The 23,789-nt window shown below is 41.5% G+C and overlaps 1 protein-coding gene and 1 long non-coding RNA gene across 2 annotated transcripts in view; one reads left to right on the forward strand and one right to left on the reverse strand.

Annotated features, from left to right (window-relative positions):
* Nucleotides 1-22,234, forward strand: part of LOC110678291 — a 74,675-nt gene extending 52,441 nt beyond the window's left edge. The window contains exon 2 of the long non-coding RNA XR_002501485.1: nucleotides 21,700-22,234. This is a non-coding gene — a long non-coding RNA (uncharacterized LOC110678291). The remainder of the gene's footprint in view (nucleotides 1-21,699) is intronic.
* Nucleotides 1-23,789, reverse strand: part of LOC5566636 (WD repeat-containing protein 20) — a 76,730-nt gene that overhangs the window by 36,039 nt on the left and 16,902 nt on the right. The gene's annotated exons all lie outside the window — the stretch shown is intronic.

Here is a 23,789-nt window from a genome sequence, read left to right on the forward strand (position 1 = left end):
AAAATGTCGCTAGAACGCATGGAAACAGTACAATTTTCCCAGTCAACTCAAAACCGAGCAAAAAGTCACTTACACTCATTTGCGTTTGAGCCTCTTCGAATATCTTCTTCTTCTTTCTGGCGTTACGTCCCCACTGGGACAGAGCCTGCTTCTCAGCTTAGTGTTCTTATGAGCACTTCCACAGTTATTAACTGAGAACTTTGCCAATGACCATTTTTGCATGTGTATATCGTGTGGCAGGTACGAAGATATTCTATGCCCTGGGAAGTCGAGAAAATTTCCTTTACGAAAAGATCCTCGACCGGTGAGATTCGAACCCACGACCCTCAGCTTGGTCTTGCTGAATAGCTGCGCGTTTACCGCTACGGCTATCTGGGCCCCACAATATTCGAATATAGTGAACTTCAATTTCAAGCGTTAACATTTTTCTTACCTTCACTGTGCACAAAATATTTGCCAACGTTTGTTCCACCCATGATTTCGAATGTGGACGCGCCTCTGGTGAGTAGCGTGGGTGTGACCGGTACGCAGACGAGATAACACTTGTTGGTCACGACGATTGTTAGTATCAATCCAGCGTTTTGTTTCTCCTTTGATTTTTCGTATGAACTTATCTCTTAAATTCACCCATTCTAGGGCCCAAGATGAACGGATTTGAGATTTGGTCCAGTTTTTCAAATCCATCCCTGGCGTTAATCTGGTGAACAGACGACCGGATCGACCTTTCGATGCAAGATGGTCAGCCTCCACATTGCCTCGAATGCCGCAATGACCGGGTACCCATAGAAAAACGGTTTGAGAGGGCGAGTTCTTCTGCACAGCTTGGATCCATGGGTGACGAGTTGACGATGAGTTGATGGTAGCGAGTACGCTAGCAGAGTCGGAGATAACACATATTGGTTTTGGTGCAGGAGTTGTAGAGGCCAGAAGAATTGCAGCAGCCTCGGCCGAGAAAACCGAGCACTGATCGGGTAGTCTATAAAAATAGCTTTTATCAACGTCGGTAACGCCGAAGCCAGTTCTGTCCAAATACTTGGAGCCATCGGTGAAACGGTGATGGTAGTTTCGGTACTTGCTAGCTAACAACTCCGTGACATGAGAACGCATAGCAGGAGAGTTATCCCCTGCTCGAAATCGTTTCGAAACCGAGGTGTCTACGAGGAAATCTGGAGCGTCCCACCTTCTGGCTCCGACCCAGTGGACCTGTTCAACCGGGGGGAGCTCCTGATGGGCCAAACTGTCTAGAGCTCTGTTCCCCTCCCTGAGGAGAAAGACCTCATGATCTCCAGTGGTCTTTTCTAAATAGGCGATCGTTCGACAGCACAAAGTTTCTGTAGCTTGGTATCGGAATGGGAGAACTCCAAGTTCCACACAGGCCGCATCTGCTGGAGTGGATGGGAGTAAGCCAGCTATTATTCTTGTTCGGGGGTTTCTTCCGATTTTGTACTGAAAATGGACTGTAATTAAACTGATTGCAGATATCGTTTATATTCTCTTCGCGTCGGTCCACTAACTAACTCACCCAAAGTAAACAACAAAAGCATAAAAAAATAAACACGATAGGGTTACCAATCCAGTAATTCAATTTTTGGTATTCGAAGTGACCGTTCGCCTGAACATTCTCCCCGGCCTTGCAGTTTCGGTAGAAACTCAATTCTCGCTCGGCAATAATGACAGCTTGGCGGTGGTTCTCTTGAAAATTCCGCCCGACGTCTTCACAGATACCACTCTGGTAACTCCATCAGATCCAGTATGGGTCTGCACTATTCTGCCCAATCTCCACTGAAGAGGTGGCAAGTTGTCCTCTCGTAAGATGACCATATCTCCAACCTTTAGTTCTTTGTGTTGACGATTATGTTTTGGGCGGCGCTGCAGCTCTTGCAAATAGTCGAACGACCACCGAGTCCAAAAAGCGTCCCTCATCTTTTGTATTTCTTGGTACTTCGATAATGTACTCGTTTTCAGATTTTCCAGCGATGGTTCCGGGATTGCAGTTAGCTCCCTTCCAATTAGCAAGTGAGCTGGACTGATAGCCTTAAGATCACTGGGATCAGATGACATTGGCACAAGAGGCCTTGAGTTTAGAATGGCTTCGATTTGGGTTATGAGAGTGTTCCACTGATCATATGTGTATTTTGACTCGCCAACTACTCGCTTGATGTGACATTTTGCCGACTTAACGCCAGCTTCCCAAACACCTCCGAATTCAGGGGAACGAGCCGGGATAAACTGCCACTTGATTTCTAATGGCAGACAATACTCGTTGAGGGCCTTCGTTGTTGATTCTTTCTGGAAAAGTTGGTACAGCTGGTGAAGCTCCGAGTTTGCTCCGATAAAATTAGTGGCGTTATCGGATAAAATTAAGGTAGGTACACCTCGCCGAGCTACAAATCGCTTCAGAACATTGATGAATGCTTGGCTTGAAAGATCTACTGCCAACTCCATATGGATAGCCTTAGATGATAAGCACACGAAAAGTGCTATGTAACCCTTAACGATAATCGGTTTACGTGGATTGCCAGTTTTAATACTAAACGGTCCTGCATAATCAACACCGACTCGGGAAAACATGTCAGTCCGTGTAACACGATATGCAGGAAGATCTCCCATGTAACGCTGCAGCTTCGCAGGATTTGTTTTCACACAACGTACGCATTTCCTCAAATGTTGTTGTATTCTGTTTCGTGCATCAAGTATCCAGAATCGTTGGCGCAGAAGAGATAGTAATCCACTTGGACCGATATGCAAGTACGTCTGGTGCAGTTCGTCAATGATGATCTTCGTTACATGATGCTTGGATGGAAGAATGATAGGATGCAGTTGGGCGAATGTAAGGTTAGCGTGTTTGATTCGTCCTCCAACTCTCAAGATGCCTTGTTCCAAAATCGGATTTAGATTTCGAAGCTTACCAACATACCTATGTTTAGGATCATTAGTGCGCTGGTACCTTTTAATTTGCTTAATTTCCTCCGAAAAGGATACTGCTTGGAGAGCCTTCAAAATCATATCCAGACCCACTCTGTATTCGTCCACGGTAGGGTATGGTTGATAATCATCATCCGTACGAATCTTTCTAGCCTTCCGAACGAAACGAGCCACAAACGCCATGACTCGTCGCAAACGTCTGAATGAGCTGAACTTGGTGAGAATCGGAAGTTCACGGGAACCTTCAAAAGCAGCACAAGTAGCCCTCTTCATATCAGGAATATCACCTACTTCCGCTCCTTCAAACTCTGGATACGGCGCTTGTCGCAGAAAAGTAGGCCCGTGCCACCAAATGTCATTGTTTTTCAACTCCGCAGGATACACACCACGCGTTAATAAATCTGCTGGATTCGCCTTAGATTCCACATACTTACGTTCGAATTCTGTGGTCGCTCTGTTAATCTCCGCAACACGATTGGACACGAAGATGTTAAGTTCATGCGGTGATTTGTTCAACCAGCATAGTACAATCGTCGAATCCGTCCATAACACCACCTTGTCGAAATCTTGTTTAATTGCCGCTATAACAGCAGCCACCAATCTGGACATCAGCAAAAATCCACACAGCTCGAGTCGAGGTATCGTTTGGTTTGGGGCAACTCTGGACTTGCTTGTTAAAAGGTGTAGTTCCGCTCTGCCGTCGGGTAGTATAGATCGTATATACACGCAGGTACCGTACGCAGACAACGATGCGTCTGCAAAGGCGTGAAGTTCAAGACCAACTCGATTTGGTGACAGGACGCATCGACTAATCTTTATTCCTTCGGCTTTTTTCAAGCTAGTAGTGTATCGCGTCCAAGAGTTCCTTTGCTCCGGTGGCACTTCATCATCCCAACCAATTTCCAACTTCCACAGATCTCGTATTAGCAGTTTACAAAGAACAACGGATGGAGCAAAAAGTCCCAAAGGATCAAAAGTTTTTGAAACTTCGGAAAGGATATGGCGTTTTGTGATTATAGCCTCGTTTTGAGCAGGATTTATCCGGAAACATAATTCATCCGTTGAGGGCTTCCATAGTAAACCCAACGTCTTGATCACATCGTTCGCTCCGCTGAATTCTAATCATGTCCGTTTCTCCCAAAGTTCTTCCGGAATTGTTTCCAAAAACTCCATAGAATTGGAACACCATTTATGTAGCTGAAACCCGCCAAGGTCTAGAAGACGCACGAGCTGATCTGCTGCTCCCTTGATGTAGTCGACAGAATCGCCGCCAGTCAGTGCATCGTCGATGTAGAAATCATGCAAAACAATGTCCGCTGCGATAGGAAACTTTACACCCTCATCGTGTACAAGTTGCTGCAAGGTACGTGTTGCTGCAAAAGGCGCTGATGCTGTCCCATAAGTAACGGTAGTCAGCTCGAATGTGCGAATGGGATCCGTTGGCTGCTTGCGGTAAAACACTCGAAGAAATCTAGTATCTACCGGCGACATTGCAATTTGCCTATACATTTTTGGCACGTCACAAGTAAAAACATACTGGTGAATCCGGAAGCGCATGGTAATATTCAAAAGAGAATCTTGCACGGTTGGTCCTGTCATTAACACGTCGTTCAATGAGAGCCCTGATGACGATTTAGCGGATGCATCAAACACCGTTCTCAACTTTGTTGTAGACGAGTTTGGTTTTAGAACCGCATGATGAGGCAGGAAGCAGTTCGGCGTGCTACTCGCTTCGGGTTCAAGAATCTCTCGGCAATGATTGAGGCGGATGTATTCGTCTATGAAATCATCATATTCACGTTTTAGCTGCTCATTGCTGTTCAAACGCCTTTCTAGCTGCTGGAATCGGTGCAGTGCATGTTGCCTTGTTTCACCGAGCTTACTCACGTTTTCACGAAACGGCAACCTGACCACATACCTTCCGGACGAGTCTCTCGTAGTCGTTTGAACGTAATGCTGCTCACACATTTCTTCCTCGTGTGACAGCTTGGCAGTCACGGGAACATCTTCAATAGACCAGAACCGTTGAACAAGTTCATCCAAACGATTAGCTTCAGTCAAAACAGTATTGCATTGTCGGGATTGTACACACGTCGAACGGCTGTTGGTTGGTCCAGCAACAACCCATCCTAGGAACGTTTCCTGCATAATCGGTCGTCCAGGTCCTAGATCGATACGACTAGACTTCAAAATACTGTAGAAAAGTTCGGCTCCGATCAGAAGGTCGATTCGCTGAGGCCTATGGAATTCAGGATCGGCCAGAGAAACATTGTCAGGAATGGCTAACTCCGATGAGTTCAGTTCTTGAGCCGGTAATGTGCCAGTGATTCGCGGTACCACCAGACATTCGATGTTCTTGCTGTAGCTTGTCGTCCTAGATTGCAGCATAACCGTCACTTGGTGCTTGATTTGAGTTTCTTTCCCGTTGATTCCAACAACACAGGTTGCACACTTTTCGCGCTGAATTCCAAGAAGTGCTGTCATTGCTTCCGTGATAAGATGTAGTTGTGATCCTGAATCAAGTAGGATGCGACATAGTTTCGCATTACCGTGTACGTCCAAGAGGTTCGCAACCGCAGTAGATAGCAGCACATCCTTGTATCCACCCGAACCAGTAGTGCAGTTGAGGGTTACCACGTTGCTCATCGTCGTTCCAGTTTCAACTGGTTTGGCAGTTTCGGTCTTGCTGTCATCGTTGTTTGGTTTTGGAGAATCAAGATGAAGAACCGTATGGTGCCGCTTATTACACTCTCGACAAGAATGTTTCGAAGAACATTTTATCGTGAGGTGCCCTTTTCTCAGACAGTTATAGCAAACGCCAGCTTTCTTAGCTATGTCGTTCCTTTCGCTAGGAGAAACCTTGAGCAATTCATCGCATTGGTGATTGAAATGTCCTTTTCCGCAGAACAAGCATTTAATTTCTGCAGCCGTCACAGTGAAAGAAGATGATTTCGACTGTGAGGCCTTTTGGGGTGTAGCTGTTACGTTGGCCTTCGGCTTGCTCTTGGGTTGACAGCTTGAAGAAGCTTCTACTCGTTCGAGCACCGATGCGTGCTTTTCGAGAAACTCGATAGTGCCTTCGTAAGTTGGAATGACACCGTGTTCGTTGCTGGCTTCCCAGAGTTTCTTCGTCTCGTAGTCTAGCTTAGATGCAAGAACGTTCACCAATACGATGTCTGAGAGGCCTAGTACATCGTACCCGTGGTATCTGAGCGAATCGACGTGCCGTTTGCACTCCTCGATCAAATCCCTCAGTTGCCTTCCGCTTTCCTGCGTCATTGATTTCAGCTGCAACAACTTGTTTGCGTGAATATCCACAATCTTACGCTTGTCTTCATAACGCTGCACTAGAAACTCCCACGCTGCATCGTAGTTGTTTTCATTGATAAACTGTTGATTGATAACACCAGCCGCTTCTCCTACGAGGCACTTATCCAGATGATATAACTTCGTCGCTGCATCTTCAGTGGCGCACTTATTCATGATGTCCGTAAACATTGACTTGAACCTAAACCAATGTTCAGGCTTCCCGTCGAACGACGGTAGAGGAGTGTGTGGTAGAATCGATTGCTGCACTCTGTGTAGTTGAGGAACACCGGTGTTTGTAGTAGCAGATTGCCCGTCTTTCTTCTGCTTCAGCAGCCTGCCCAAGACAGCTCTCACTTCGGTAAACAGTGTCTCGAACTCGACGTAAATTTGTTCCTCCTCTTCCTGCTTTGCTGGATTTGCTTCGCACATCTTCGTTTGACAGTCGTTCATTTCGTGATAGGCTGCATCAATCGTCCGTATGTACGTTTCCAAGACGAATTCGTCAAGTGGAACCTGTTCGTCGTCCGCCTTTTGTAAGCTTGATTTGATGCGAACCACTTTGGAGGTTATGAACTCCCGTTGCCGGTGAAGAGCTGTTAGAGCTTCCGCCATTTTCCTCTTGCGTTCACGTTCTGCTTTGGCGGCCTTCTGTTGTGCGACCGGCAGAAAAGCAGGAATTTTCGATCTACTCCTAGTAGTTATTGGCATTTAACCGCGCGCGAGAACCGGTACAACACATCCGTGGTCGAATGGACCAAAATGTTCGGGGGTTTCTTCCGATTTTGTACTGAAAATGGACTGTAATTAAACTGATTGCAGATATCGTTTATATTCTCTTCGTGTCGGTCCACTAACTAACTCACCCAAAGTAAACAACAAAAGCATAAAAAAAATAAACACGATAGGGTTACCAATCCAGTAATTCAATTTTTGGTATTCGAAGTGACCGTTCGCCTGAACAATTCTAATGGATTGATTATATGTAGGGGCAAGGCGTGTGATTGAAGTGTCATCTGCCAGACCGAAGAGTTCAATACCATAAAAGAGCCGGCTGTTGATTATAGATTTTGCTATTCTTACAAGGATGTCTCTGTTACTGCTCTTATGCGGTTTGGATAAGGTGCGGAGAAGATTGATTCTTGTTTGGCAGTTCCTCTTGATCGCATTTAGGTGAGCATCGAAACGTAGTTCACGGTCAAGCTGCACTCCAAGTATAACCATTGTTTTCCTACATGGAATCGGGCAGCCGTTTACCATAACGGGAGTTTGTAGAACACGATGACGGGAGCGGCATACATGAGAGATAACACTTTTCTCCGCCGAGAGGTCAAAACCGGAGTTAGTAGCCCATCTGGCTACCGCAGATACTGCTGCCTGTAGTTTTCGTCTGATGAATTTTAGAGTACGGCCGATGACAACTAAGAGTATATCGTCCGCGTAGACAAAAATGTAGATTTCTTTCGGCAATGCTTCGAAAATGTTGTTCATCAAAACAAGGAAGATAGTAACCGCTATAACGGATCCCTGCGGAACCCCAGTTTCTTCCGCACGGATTGAGGAGTGGTTGTTGCCGATAATAACTTGGAATGTTCTGCCTTTCAGGAAGTTTTTAAGAAAATGGAGAATGTGTCCACGCAGGCCCCATTCAGCAAGCCGACGAATAGCGTGAGGTGTCCACGCGGCCTTAGCGAGATCCAATGAGGCCATGTCAGCATGTAAACCTTTGCCCATCGCGTCTTGAAGGACGTCACCCAGACCGGTGAAATATGTCCCTGCTCCGTGACCAGGACGGAAAGCGTGTTGCCGATGGTCGAGAAACTGATTATCTTCCAGGAAACGGATCAACCGTCGATTTACCATACGTTCAAGTATTTTACTGGCGCAACATGTTAGTGAGATCGGTCTAAAGTCACCAGGGGAAGTAGCGGCTTTTCCGTGTTTAGGTATTGGAACAACTAGGCTGTGTGTCCAGGACTTCGGTAGAGTATTCTCGATCCATGTTTTGTTCAGCAGATCAAGAAGGGTTGCCTTCGAAACTATTGAAAGGTGCTGAAACAATGGGTATCCGAGGCCATCTGGACCTGCAGACTTACTTTTGCAATGGCGTAGGGCAAAGTTTAGTTCTTCCATACGGAAAGGAGAGTTTATGCGGAGAGGTGTGTTATCTTCTGGGATAACTAGATTGGTTATGCTATCGATAGAAGCTTGATTCTTTAAGATAAAATTTCTACCATATCGGTCTAAAGAGGATAGAGAAGCGAAGTGATCAGCTAGAGCGTTTGCTATTAAGAGTGGGTCTCGAGTTAGGCCTCCTGGTAATCGTAGTGTCATGCCAGTTGCTCGTCGTTTGCCATTCAATGCGTTGACTCGATTCCACAATTCGGATGCCGTTTGGTTAGCATTGATTCCTTCCAAGAAGTCTTCCCATGTTTTTTTCTTAGCATCTCGAATACGCTGGCGACATTCGTTGCGTTTGGAGCGGTAGATTTCCGTTAATTTTGATTTTTCTGGATGGTCATCAGCCAGACGCTTTGCGGCACGGAGGGCCTTTCGTCTCTCTTTGATGACTTTTTTTATGTCTGGAGACCACCATGGCAATGATCTCCGACCTGGGTTTGGTGTAGTGCGAGGAATAGATGTAGAGGCAGCTTGATGCAAAACACTAAGGAAACCTTCGATGTTATCCGGGGGTTTGTCAGAAACTTCGGTGTCAATCAGCATTTGAAAGTGAGACCAATCTGCTTGGTCATATTTCCAGCGCGGACGACGAGAAGTAGCTTGAGGTTGTTCGTCGATGTGTATGAAGATGGGATGGTGGTCACTACCCATGGGATCCTCTTTGGCAGTCCAGAGGAGTCGGTTGACTATGCTTGAACTGCATAAACTGACATCTATTGCGGAATTCCGTTGGCCTCTGGTGAAGGTAGTGGCTCCATCATTGAGAATAACTAGGTCAAGCTTTTCTGCTACGTCCATAATGAGTGAACCCCTATCGTTAGGTGAAACACTGCCCCATTCCGGATGATGACCGTTCACGTCCCACATAACTAGTATTGGGCTACTTAGACTCTGAAGAGCATTAAAGAGGCGAAGTTTGAGATCCGGAATGTTCCCATTTGGCAGGTATCCCGATATCACGGTCATAGGAAACGGATACTCAAGTTTAACTGCCACAATTGGTAAGTCCGTGTTGAGAGGAAGCGGAGAAAAATGAACAGTTGATAAAACTCCAATAGCAGCCGAGTGGTAGATGTTTTCATTACATTTGAGGGTCCAGCTGTACCGTTTCTGTAAGGAATGGTTCAACCGGTTGGTATTAATCCGATGCGTCTCTTGAATGGCCAATATGATTGGTTGCTGGTCTCTGACAAGAAGCTCAAGGTCCGGCAGATTGTTGATATAGCCATTCATGTTCCATTGTATGGCGAACAAGGTGCTAACCGAGGGCGTACTGGATATATTTCGTGGATGGCGGAGAGTTGGTTGTTCTGACAGTGATCTTGTGCTTGGGGTGGGTGGTCTACTAAGAAATACTGTTTCTGTGATCTCGCGTCGACTTGGGGCACTGCAGTCATCACCAGTGTACTCTACAATGGGAAGACACCTACCAGAAGAGCCTGCTTTTGGAATAGAGGTCCCTCTATGTTTGAATTGGTATGAATCATACAGCGCTGCGTTGGACCTTATACTTTGAGGCAGTGTTGGCCAACGGCAATCTTCAGGACTAATTCGAGGTTGTGTTCGAAATCTTAACGTCGATAGAGCTTCACCGATGCAAGACTGTTGTTCCAAGTACATCTCCGGCGTGGATTTTTGTTGCTTAGTTTGTATTGGTTGTGAATTAAATCCCTCGTTGTCCTCAGGGGGATAGGAGTTGTCTCCCTTGTCCGTCCCTCTTCCGACCGCCACGGAGTGTCGAGGGTTGTCCGTCAGTTCCGGTGTGGCATATACGTCCGCACTGGCGGTGCCTCGACTGCTCGGTGGCTCCGCCGGGTAGTCGCATTGGCCAGTAAAGGTTGCCAGATCGTTGAAAGATGCAATTGGAGTTGGTTTGCGCTTCGATGATGGGATGTGTTTTCTGTAAGTCGCTGTTGCTTGGCTAGTCCGCTCCTTTTTTGAATCAGTTTCGGTAGCGGTTTGTTGAGAGGTGAAGTGCAGTGTTAATTTTGTTGATCAGTTCAGGCAAGAAACATAAGTTCAGGAGGGGACTAGATGCATGATGTGACGTTTAGGAGTCGGATATGTACCCGGATACATTCAACATTGGTTCATCACCCGAAGAAATTTCGATGTCAGCAGGTGAGGTTTCCGGTGTAAATGTACATTCGGGAGTTGTGCTTGGCGAAAGGCGATTTTTGGTACGTTTGTTAAGCCTCTCGTAGCTGTCGGTTTTGTTAGCTTTCTTTTTCGTGCCTGTTTTCTTGATTTGCGATGCCTCAGACTGATTAGTGTGTGAAGAATTGCGATCATCGTGTCCCGTATTAGACCCGTTTGATACGTCGGGCTTGGTAATTTTGTTACCAGTGCTGGTTGAGGATTTCTTGGGGATGTAGATTTCACGGATCATGGCGACTTCTCTGTCTTTCCTAGCTAGCTCTGACTCCAGAGAGTGGATCTTGTTAACAAGGTCCTTGATAGTGCCGTGTTCTTTCACTGTATTCAGCCGTTCTTGGGGTGTGAGCTTCATAGTGGATTCCAGTTTCTCGATGTGTGCGTCTTTGTTTTTTAGTTCGGTAAGTAGAGTCTCGATCTCAGCGTCCTTGCTTTTTACTACCTTTAGGACGTTATCGAGTTTCGCCGAAAGTTCGGCATAACGCCGATCGTTACTATCTGCTACGATGGATGCCATGGATTTTGAACCGTGTCTCTGCTCATACTGCCGTTTTGCTGCTGGATAGGAAATGCCTAAATCGACCCGTAGGTGTTGGAATTCGTTTTCTTTGACATAGGTGGGACATTTTCGGCTCGAGAGTGGATGGTCATTGGTATTGCACCGTTTGCAGAACGCCGCGAGAAGACATGGGTTTTCCATGTCGAGGGGGGCAGCAGCAAGTACTGATTAATTTGAACTATTGCGGAGATATTCTTCACAAACAATAGGCAAAACGAACCGCACAGCACGAGATGCCACTCACTAAGCGGTTGTTCGTCTGAGCAAGAACAAAGAGAAAAGCTTTTTTTGTTCTATTCAGTCAAGAACGCTTTATATCACGGTCCCGGCACTGGTAGTTTGGCACCAGATTTCGCACTTTCGGCCACTTACTGGCCGGCCTACTTCGATGTTTTCTATTATACTCCTGGGCCTGGCCAGGTCCGACGAGGTAGTCAAATTGAGATAATGTACTGTTTGCTGAAACGGTCGAAGCGAAGTTAGAAACGCGGGAGCGATAGCATACACGCGTCTGCTCGCTATGACATGAGCTGTCGAACTGATACTCGAATAATTCCAAATTGACAGGATTGAATAAAAATGAATAAAATTCTATCCTTTTTCCACACAAATTATCACGATGTTTGGTGAGATTGTCGACTGATATACGACATAATGATTTTTGGGACATTTCTGCGAAGATTTTGAACAAAAATCTGGTTTTGGAGAATTTTTAACATTTTTTCCACAACGTCAATAATTGGCTCTTAAGAAGCTCATTATCAAGTTGTCTGTATTTGTGTTTGGCGAAATATTCTCGGATTTCTGATTAAATAGTTGGGGGAATACCCTAAGAAAATCTTCAACTAACTCCTGGGAATATCCTTAACGAATTGTTGGCGAGATATCTGCTGGGAAGTTGCCAAGTAGGGAAGAGTATCTTATTTCTAGTGCTTTTGGCAGAGGTTATATTTAAAGCTACAAAGCTCACATTGTGCAACATTTATTCTCGAAAAGGGCATTTTTTTCTGCCGAGTTTTAGACAACTTGACCGAGGAAACGTCCAATGCTAGAACGAATCATAGAGGTGCCTTATTGGTTATTTGCAATACTAGCACTCTGCATGACATTTTGTTGGAATTTTTTCAAGAAAGTGTGATATCTTGGTTCAGTTTTAATGGACTTATCCAATCCATCACCGCAGAAATCTTGCATTAGCTGTGGTGGATAACGAGCGTAATTCTAAGCTACAGTATATATGATAAATTTTCCTTATTATACATTGATTTTATAAACATTTCTCTTCGGGGGTCCGAGAGGTGTTTGTAGATCCTCAAAGGGGGTCGCAGCTTCAAAAAGGTTGAGAACCACTGTTATAGAGTTTCCTTGAGCCTAGTAACTCGAGAAGCTTGTGAAATCGAGACAGACAGTTATACTTGAATATTGTTTCGATAAAAGAAATAATAAGAGAGCCTGTTGAGTAGCTAAAAGGTGTAATTGTATAAAAATGCTGATATGATATTGCGAAAATTGATTTCTATTCATCATCGCAGCATGTTATTTTGCCTTACAATTCTTTTATTCCACAGCTTATATTCAGATCATTGTTTCTTGGTCTTCTCTTCAGAATATTTAAGAATTCTTTTTAGAATACATATCAAGCTTCGTGAGCGCGCTACGGACTGCTCATAATAACTCAAAGGAGTTTTGACCTGTTGCTGCTGCTGTTGGTGGGGTGTTGCTGTTGTTGCCTGGTGAGATTGCTGCTATCGTTATCAGTTGAGAAAAAGTGAGAATAAATGCTGAGAGCTGGTTGAGTGACAAAATTCAGAGTGAAGACCCAGCTCACTTCTTACTTTGCAAAGGGGTTGTCGTGAGAAGTACATCGTTACGAGTGGCGATTGACTACCACGAAAATTCTTTTTGGAGCAAGGTGACATCATAGAAGTAGACGACAGTTATGGTCGTTGGAGCTTATACAACACGAGATCAACGGTGCATGCAAATCCGAAGATCGTTGAAGGTAGTTTTGGCGTAAACTTTCTGGATAAAATTCACCGCAATCATTTTTTTTTTAATTTCTTTATTAGTATTATTCCAAACATTACATTCATTATTGCTTATATCTAGGTGTTCTGTGTTATTAGACAACACTATCATCCTAATTTGGTAAAACAAATCTAAGATTTAATTAACATTTTGTTAACAACATATTACATTTCATTTGCTGTAGCAGTTCAGATTTTTTACAGGTGAGTTGATTTCACCTGCTTTTAAGAGAAAAAAAAATGCTTTGAATATACTTAACCTAACTTAACCTAAACATATAACGCATTTATCGTGGCAATAGAAGATTGTAACGATTTTTGCCTGAAATTATTGATTATTTTATTTGACATTTGTTCCAATGTTTCAACATTGGATATTCTAAGTAACTCATTGGTACTATACCAGGGAGGAAGCCTCAGAATCATTTTCAAAATTTTATTTTGAATTCTCTGCAGAGCTTTCTTCCTGGTATTACAACAGCTAGTCCATATTGGTACAGCATACAACATGGCTGGCCTGAAAATTTGTTTGAATATCAAAAGCTTGTTCTTAAGACAAAGTTTTGATTTTCTATTATTAAGTGGATAGAGACTTTTTACATATTTGTTGCATTTGGCTTGAATGCCCTCAATGTGATTTTTGAAAGTTAAATTCTTATCTAGCATGAGCCCTAGATACTTAACATCATCTGACCAATTTATTGGAACCCCTCTTATCGTGACAACATGTCTACTTGAAGGTTTCAAATAAATAGCTTTTGGTTTATGTGGGAATATTATTAGTTGAGTTTTGGAAGCATTAGGAGAAATCTTCCATTTTTGCAAGTATGAAGAAAATATATCCAAACTTTTTTGCAATCGACTACAGATGACACGTAGGCTTCGTCCTTTGGCGGAGAGGCCTGTGTCATCCGCAAACAAAGATTTTTGACATCCCTGAGGTAGCTCAGGTAAGTCAGATGTGAAAATATTGTATAATATTGCTATAAATGCCTTGAGGAACACCAGCTCTTACAGGAAGTCTTTCAGATCTGGAGTTCTGATAATTAACCTGAAGTGTACGATTTGACAGATAACTTTGAATTATTGTAACAATGTATATTGGGAAATTGAAGTTTTTCAATTTTACAATCAAACCTTCATGCCAAACACTGTCGAATGCTTTTTCTATGTCTAGAAGAGCAAGACCAGTAGAGTAGCCTTCAGTTTTGTTGGAACGGATCAAATTTGTTACACGTAAAAGTTGATGAGTTGTCGAATGTCCATGGCGGAATCCGAACTGTTCATTGATGTGAACCATCATTCTGTTAAAAAAAATAAAAAAAAACCTTTTCAAAAAGTTTACTGATGGATGAAAGCAAACTGATTGGACGATAGCTAGAAGCTTCTGCTGGATTTTTGTCTGGTTTTAAAATTGGAACAACCTTAGCATTTTTCCATTTTGAGAATATTTTCGAAGTCCTGAGTAACTTGATTTTCAATTGGACTAGTAAGTCCTAAATTAAAATTGTGCGCACTTTCAAACTGCATTGCAAGTTTTTGAGCTTTTTCGCAATTAGTTAGTAATAATTTGTTTTCCTCTTTCAATGCCGGTATTGGCTTCTGAGGTTTTTCCAGATTTTAGATAATTTCCAAAAGGGCTTAGAGCCAGGGTCCAATTGAGAAATTTTATTTTCAAAATTTTTGTTTATTAAATCTGCAAAACGTTTCTTGATTTCTTTCTGCGAATCCTGCCATATAATTTTCATAGCAGGATCACGAGTGCATTGAAAGTGCCTTCTCCTCACGTTTTTAAGACGGATCAAGAGTTTAAGATCATCGTCTATAATCACGGATTCAAATTTTACTTCACATTTTGGAATTGCAATGCTCCTGGCTTCAACAATGGAATTTGTTAAAGTTTTAAGAGCATTGTCAATATCAAGTTTAGTTTCTAAAGAAATGTTAACATCAAGATTAGAGTCAACATACGTTTCATATATATTCCAGTCGGCTCGTAAATAATTAAAAGTGGAGCTGATAGGATTGAGAATCGCTTCATGGGATATTTGAAATGTAACAGGCACATGATCAGAATCAAAATCAGCATGAGTAACTAATTGGCTACAAAGATGACTAGAGTCGGTTAAGACCAAGTTAATCGTAGATGGATTTCTAGAAGAGGAAAAACATGTAGGGCTATCAGGGTATTGAACTGAGAAATATCCTGAAGAGCACTCATCAAATAAAATTCTTCCGTTGGAATTATTTTGAGAATTGTTCCATGACCGATGTTTGGCATTAAAGTCACCAATGACAAAAATTTTTGACTTATTGCGAATCAATTTTCGCAAGTCAGTTTGGAGCAAATTAACTTGCTGTCCAGAGCATTGAAAAGGCAAATAGGCAGCTATGAAAGTATATTTACCAAGCTGTGTTTCAACAGAAACAGTTTCAAAAGCTTTAGTTTCAAATGACGAAAACAGTTGATGTTTTATACGCCTATGAATGATGATTGCAACTCCCCCACATGCCCCATCAAGTCGATCATTACGATAAACAAAAAAGTTAGGATCTTTTTTTAGTTTGGATCCAGGTTTTAAATAAGTTTCGGTAATAACTGCTATATGCACGTTATTAGCTGTAAGAAAATTAAACAGCTCGTCCTCTTTACCATTCAGAGAACGAGCATTCCAATTTAAAATATTTAAATTATTATTTTGATCCATAAGAAAAACGAAATCCAATAACAATTTGATTTGTAAATTTTACACCTACTTGGACTGCTTCAGTCATAGTGGTGGCTTTGAACATTGCATCAGTCATTAGATTCAATTGTTCAGTTAGAAAATTAAAATCAGAGGCAGACATATCACTTGAAGTGGGTACATCTGATGATTTCTTATTGGAATTTTCGGTAGACGAAGAAGCGTAGTAGGAGTTACCTGTGGCGGTAGAGTTTTTCCATTTGATTTGAAACAAGTAGAATGGGTACTCATAGTACGAATAGGGGAGGAGTTCTACGATATCGGCAAAGGATTTTCCGTGGGTAGATACATTCGAAATTGAAAGATTCGAACGGCTACCCGACGGATTAAAATTTGTTTGTGAATGAGCATGATTATGATCTTCCTGGTGGGTATGATTCCTAATCAAGCGATCGTTAACTGAAAAATGAGCATTGTTCGATACTTCTTCTTCTTTCTGGCGTCACGTCCCAACTGGGACAAAGCCTGCTTCTCAGATTAGTGTTCTTATGAGCACTTCCACAGTTATTAACTGAGAGCTTTCTTTGCCGATTGACCATTTTTGCATGTGTATATCGTGTGGCAGGTACGAAGATACTCTATGCCCTGGGAATCGAGAAAATTTCCTTCACGAAAAGATCCTCGACCAGCGGGATTCGAACCCACGACCCTCAGCATGGTCATGCTGAAAAGCTGCGCGTTTACCGCTACGGCTATATGGGTCCCTCTTGTTCGATACTCTACCAGGCAAATTCCGGAAACGACCGTTATCGTAACGGATATTATCTTTCATCTGCCTGGCACGAGCCTCAATGACTCTTTTGCGTGAAAAGCAATTCCAAAAATTGGACTTATGATTAGCCCCGCAATTAGAGCATATGAACTTGGTGGTATCTTCCTTCACTGGACACGCGACCTTAGCGTGCGAGGAACCTCCGCAAATCATGCATTTAGCATCCATGCGACAATTTTTTGTACCATGACCCCACTTTTGGCACCGACGGCACTGAGTGGGGTTCTGCTAATTTACTCCAGGTTTCTGGAAATGTTCCCACGTCACACGGACATCGAACAAAAGTTTTGCTTTTTCTAAAGCTTTAATATTATTTAGTTCTTTTTTGTTAAAGTGAACTAAATAATATTCTTGAGAAAGCCCTTTCCGAACAATGCCAGATTGGGTTCTCTTTTTCATAATGATTACTTGGACTGGGGAAAATCAAAGTAAATCATTTATTCCATTTTTGATCTCTTCAGGTGACTTATAGTCACTTGAGAGACCTTTGAAGACAACTTTGAACAAACGTTCAGTTTTGTCGTCATAAGTAAAAAAAATTGTGCTTCTTCTCTTCAAGATGTCTGAGAAGAAGTTCACGATCTTTAAGAGTTTCCGGCAAAACGCGACAGTCTCCTTTCTTTGCGATTTGGAAGGAAACCTTGATTCCCCTAATGGAGTTCAAGATCTCCTGCCTAAATCCCCCAAATTCGGAACAACTGACCACGATAGGCGGCACTCTTTGCTTCCTCACTTGAATCAAAGAGCCTGGGCTAGAGGCTGCTTAAAACCCACTTTTTTGGAAGGAAGTAGTGAATTCAGAGATTCACCCTTCCTTTTGTTAGTTGTTGATACCATGTTTAGTTAATAAACGAGAAAGACGTGACCTTCGAGAGGTTTTTTTCCCGAAACGGTGTCCAAGAAGGATTACCACCACTAGCTTTCGTCAACGGGTCCAACGAAAAATCGAAGGCACGGGCCCAAACAAGGATCGTAAAGGGATCAATAGTAGAAAAAATAATACTGAAAAGTACTGTTTTAGTAGCACTGAAAAGTACCGTTTTTAATTTTAGCACTGAAAAGTACTGTTTATGTAGCACTGAAAAGTACTGTTTAATTGCTTTAGGTAGTTTTTAAGAAAACTTCCAAGAGCAGAGAGAATTCGTGTACGCACAGCACGAAGGTACGATGCGCACTGTAAGCTATCTGGTATTACATTCTACTGGTACGGTGAGATCGATCTACTACAACCGTGAGTACAAAGTTTTTTTTCCTTGTTTTCGTAGTTTCAGTGAAGACATCATAATGACCACGCCTGGTATGATTGGGTCGATTGACCAGTACTAGCGGCATAAATCTTTTACGAACTATGTGGAGAGACTTGAAATCTTGTGTAAACTGAATAAAGTATCGACTGAAACTAAGCAGTCTTGGTTTATTTCTGTAAGTGGAGATGAAGTGTTTGCCGAATTGAAGTTAATTTTCCCAAAAAAAAAAAGAAGTAAGCGAAATTTCGTATGATGGGATGATAAAAAAAAACTAAAAGCTCGTTCAGATAAAGTGGAGCCAGCATTAATGAATCGGTATTAATTTTACAACCGGTTACAAAGGGCTAACGAGTCAGCTGAGAATTTTGTACTTGCGGGGAAGCTACTTGCAGAAAATTGTAACTTTCGAGAGTTCAAAGATGAAGGAATTAGAGATCGGTTAATTATTGGATTGCGTGATAAAGAATTAAGAAAAAAGTTGCTCATGGACGACGATGTTAATTTAGAAACAGTTGAAAAAACTATCATTAGTAGTGAGAAGGCGGAAAGCAGGCCTGAGCACTAGCCTGGGACACGGTTATATGACAAATTTAGATTCTCGCTCCAGTCCTTTTTTTGGATTGCATTTACGTCCCATAACAACTGTGCAAAATTTCAGCTCGATTGGAGAAACTATATTTTAGCGCCAGCCGTTAAAAGCTTGTATGGGATTTACTATGGGGAAACTTACTTTTGCAAGGAAAAATCGCCAGAGGTCGCCCATTGACCTCTATAAAAATTCGAAACACAGACCTCGATAGGTATTTTTACGATGAAGAATATTGCCGAAGACCGCTAAACAATCCGACACTTGTGAAAAAAACAGTTCAACAGATCAAGGCATCAAACTAACGATGGAAGTAGACACGGGTTCGGCGGTAGCGGTCATTAGTAAAATTTTGTATGAACAAATGTTTTCTTCGATTCCGGTTGCTTGTTGTTGTTAATGGATCTAAAATTGCTGTTGTTGGGGAAATTTCAGTTGAAGTCAGCTTGAATGGTGTTAACGCTGAGAGAAAACTGATTATTCTGAGCACAGTTAAAAATATTACACCGCTCCTTGGTAGAGATTGGATGAAGGTGTTTTACCCAACTTGGAAGGACCAATTCATGCAATCTCAGTCAGTGAACAGTTTGGATATTACTGAAGATTCAGAACAAGTTTTGAGTACGATAAAACAAAAATATTCCAAAGTGTTCAATAAAGATTTTAAAGAACCAATTACAGGTTTTGAAGAATAGCTAACGCTGAAATCAGAACAACCGGTTTTCAGGAGGGCGTACCAAGTGCCATACAAAATTAAGGATAAGTTTTGAGAACATTAAAACATGCTGGATAATCAAGGAGTGATCACTCCTATACAGGCAAGTGAATGAGCCTCTCCGGTGATAGCGGTCATGAAGAAGGATGGAGAAGTTAGAATGGTAATTGATTGCAAAGTTTCGTTGAATAAAATTCTAATGAATAAATCAATGAATTTCAAATACTCATCCTCTTCCTCTAGCAGAGGATATTTTTGCTTCGTTGGCTGATTGCAAAGTTTTCTGCTCGCTCGACTTGGCTGGTGCATACACGCAGTTGAAATTATCCAAACGCTCAAAGAATGATGTTATAAATACGATCAAGGGTCTTTACTCCTACAATCGTTTACCTCAAGGTGCTAGTTCTAGTGCAGCTCTGTTCCAGCAAGTAATGGACCAGGTCCTGAAAGGGCTGAATGTAGTATGTTATTATCTTGACGGCGTGCTCATTGCTGGAAAGACGCGGAAAGAATGTTTAGACAAGTTGGAGAAAGTTCTTGAAAGGCTCTCCAATACAAATATCCATGTTAATTTTAAAAAATGTAAATTTTTCGTTACCTCTTTGCAGTATTTAGGTCATTTGATTACAAGTGATGGATTATTACCTGTACCAGACAATATCTCGACTATTGAGAAAGCTAAAACTCCTGAAAATGTGACAGAGTTGAGAGCTTATCTTGGATTATTCAACTATTATAACAAATGTGTGCCTAATGTCGCCAGAAAACTAAAATGTTTGTACAACCTTTTAAGAAAAGATGTTTGTTTTCAATGGACTAAATAATGTGTGTTTTTAAAGAAAGTAAAGACAATTTGATGAATGCCAATCTTCTTACTTTTTATGATCCAAAAAAAAAAACATTGGTAGTAATCACAGATGCTTATTCATATGGCTTAGGGGGAGTGTTGGCACAGATGGAAAATGGTACTGAGCGTCCAATATGCTTTACTTTCTTCACACTAAATGCAGCACAAAGAAAGTACCCGATATTGCACTTAGAAGCTTTGGCATTGGTATGTGTTATAAAATTTCACTGATCACAAACCACTAATAGGTTTTTTTGGGCGAAATGGTAGGAATTCCATTTTTGTAACTAGGTTGCAACGTTACATAATGGAGCTCTCAATTTACGATTTTGTAATTGAATACCGTCATGGAAATCGGTTAGGAAATGCAGATTTCTGTAGTAGATTTCCCCTTGACCAAAGAATACCAAGTAGATTGGATCGAGAATACATTAAAAGCTTTTCTAATGAATTGCCTATTGATTTGGCGTTGGTCCTTTGAAACTCTTTCGGACATTTTTTTGGCAGATGTAATAAAATTTACTACATTTGGATGGCCAAAAGTTGTTACAATGCAATATCGGGACTATCATGCGCAAAAGTCTAAATTAGAACTAGTTGATAATATACTAATGATAGAAGATAAATTAGTGATTCTTTATTCTTTAAGGGAAGGCATTTTAAAACTTGTACTAGAATGGAAATTATCAAAAACCAGGAATGATCAGTTCTTGGATAGCTACTACACGTCCTTTTAGTCGGTTACACGCGGATTTTTTTTTACCTTGAGGGAAACAATTTCCTTTTGATAGTTGATGGTCACACTAAATGGCTTGATGAATGGATGCGATCTGGTACGACTGCAAGAATAGTAAATAAGAAGTTCGCTTCTATGTTCGCGAGGTTCGGGTTACCAGATGTGGTGATCACTAATGGTGGTCCACCATTCAACTCATATGAATTTATAGGATTTCTGGAGAACCATGGCATAATGGTGTTAAAAAGTCCGCCTTACCACCCGGCTAGTAATGGTCAAGCTGAAAGGATGGTGAGAACTGCTAAAGAGGTACTTAAAAGGTTTTTACTAGACAATAACACCAAATCTTTGGATATTGACGACAAATTACATTTATTTTTGATCAACTACAGGAACAGTTATTCTGGAGAAGAGGGATTATTTCCCTCAGAAAAAAATGCTTTCATATCAACCAAAAATGTTGCTGGATTTTATTAATTCACATAAAACATATAATTTAATTTAATTCATTTTATTTATTCGATTTTATTAGTTTCAGTATTGATTAATTATAACAGTTACAATTGCAGAGATTTGGATCACCTTTCAGCTGCGTAATAGCAATGTTATTTATAATAGGAATTTATTTTTTTGGTGTCTGAAGTCAAGCAGTATAGGGAAAAATCTGTTCATATAAAACCCTAGAATAAAACATATAAGCACTATTTGTCAAATGCCGGGGAACATTCCAGAAATTCCGAACTGGACGAAGAGGAACAAGAGGAAATTTCAAATATACCACAGAATGATTTAGACAAGCTTGTAGCAGGGGATAAGCTATATTATGAGAATATTAATAAATTCCCAAGATGGTTAGACGCAGTATTTGTAAAACGTATATCTGATAACATTTTCCAGATTTTGAATGGCAAGCATAAGACTAATGCACATAGACGACAGTTGAAGGCTGCCTGCGAATCTAAACGAGGTAGAACTGTGATCCAACTTCCAAATTCAACGATGAATAAGCGCAGAAGGGAGTCGATCGAAGAAGAAGATGATTTCCGTGGATTTTCGGAAGATTCGAGGCCGGAAGATCTTCGTGCAAATAAGAAGTTCAAGCGAATGAGGAGCCCTATCAATACGCGATCCAGAACTGCGCATATCAGCTAGGCATGGATGTGCTGGAGCAAGAAGTTTGAATTCGGAAGATTAAAGTGATTTGAATTATTGAAATATCCTATCAAATTTTGTGAATCAATATTATGAATGTTTTATTATTGTCTTTTCTTAAGGAGGGAGAACTGTAGTGTCTACCCTGTTCTGAATCAATTATTATAACCGTGTTATCGATCAACATGAAAAGATTACTGAGATGAGAGTACTGAATAAAGAGCTAGCTCAGTCTGCTCAGTCTAGAACTAGCCGTTGCATGTGACGGAGGCAAATCTAATTTCCACTAGTGAGTTTTTATTGGTAAGTAGAAAAGTTCTCTTTTTAAAGTAGATTGTATATAATAGTTTTTATTGGTTTATTTATCATATTTAACAGATAGAAGAAGACATGTTCAAGAACCGGACATCTGTAGCGAAGATATGATGTTGAAAAAAAAACCTTCTACCAGCAAACAAACTAGCAACTACATTTGGTAAAAAGAAGTATAAGGTGTTGCCACCATTTCAAAGATTTGAAAAAGCAGAAGAAGAATTCTTTGGAAATAAAAAAAAAATTATAATAATATAATAAATTTATGACAAATAATACTTGAGAATTAAAAGAACTTGTGTATTTCTTTCACTACTGGACTGCGAAATGCGGCTCCATAAGTGCGAAAATGCGAATAAAAATGCGGAATTGCAACAAATCATGTTGGCGTCTTCAGAGCACTTATTCTATGGACTGCGAGGAATAACCCCGCTGAAGATACCGACTCGATTTGACGCAATCGCGCACTTTTATTAGCATTTCCGCACTTGTAAAAACTTCTGCGATAGTCCAGTGGTGAAAGAAATGCGCAATATGAGATTTGAACTTTAAATTATACGAGAAAGGAGATGTGCTGTTATATTATGTCAGTAGGCTATGGAAATATATTACGAATAATAAATTAGAATATTGTATGCATTCAAAGAATACGGAAGTATTTACTACAAGCTATCACAGCAGTTACCTGCCAGCCATCGCTCGCGTCGGACGTATTGCTTTGCCTCTCGCTTCGTTCGCTGTTCGTTGAAAATGTCCGGTGAGCGAAAAAATACTTTAGTGTCCTCCCAGTTCATTCGTTAATTAAACATATTTTTTGAATACGTCATGAACTGTGAAATTTGTGCATTGGATGCCTCCGTCGATTCGGCTTTGTGGACATGTGCGGGGTGTCCACGTAAATTTCATGCCGCGCGTATCGGCGTTTCTGTGCACCGGAGTTCAATGCGGAGGAAGGACAAAAAAGTGGTGGACTTCAGCTCATATGTTCTGCCTTGTTGCGATAGCTGCCAAGAACTTCTCCAGGCGAAATTGGATTTTAATCGCCTTACTGAGCAGCAAAAGCTTCTTACCGAGCAGCTCCATGCAAACACCGAAGTGGCTCATCGGTTTAATCTGCAGCAGAACAAACAAAGCATGGTAAATGAAGCTTTCGAAGGGCTCGAGATTTTTATGACCACAATAAAGAATGAGCTTGCTACCATTAACAAAACCAGTAGTCTAGCTGGTTGCGTAGTAGCAATAAAAAAACACATAACGACAATACTTGATACTGTCACTAAAAAGACGAACGATAACATATCGAAGTCTTTCGAATCTGTATCATCAAACTTGGCCACTGACCTCAAAAACATTAATGATGGCATATGCCAAATCAATCAGCTGCACCTGGATTTGGCAGCCACAACCGCAATGTCTTCGAACCCATATCTAGGCATTGACATTCTCGACGAATTGAAAACTTGGTCAGCGAAAATCATAGCCCCGAGGAGCACTGAACCTTCTACTTCGTCACACGGTTTATG

Source organism: Aedes aegypti, chromosome 1 (genome assembly GCF_002204515.2).
Source record: "Aedes aegypti strain LVP_AGWG chromosome 1, AaegL5.0 Primary Assembly, whole genome shotgun sequence".
NCBI classification, from domain to species: Eukaryota; Metazoa; Arthropoda; class Insecta; order Diptera; family Culicidae; genus Aedes; species Aedes aegypti.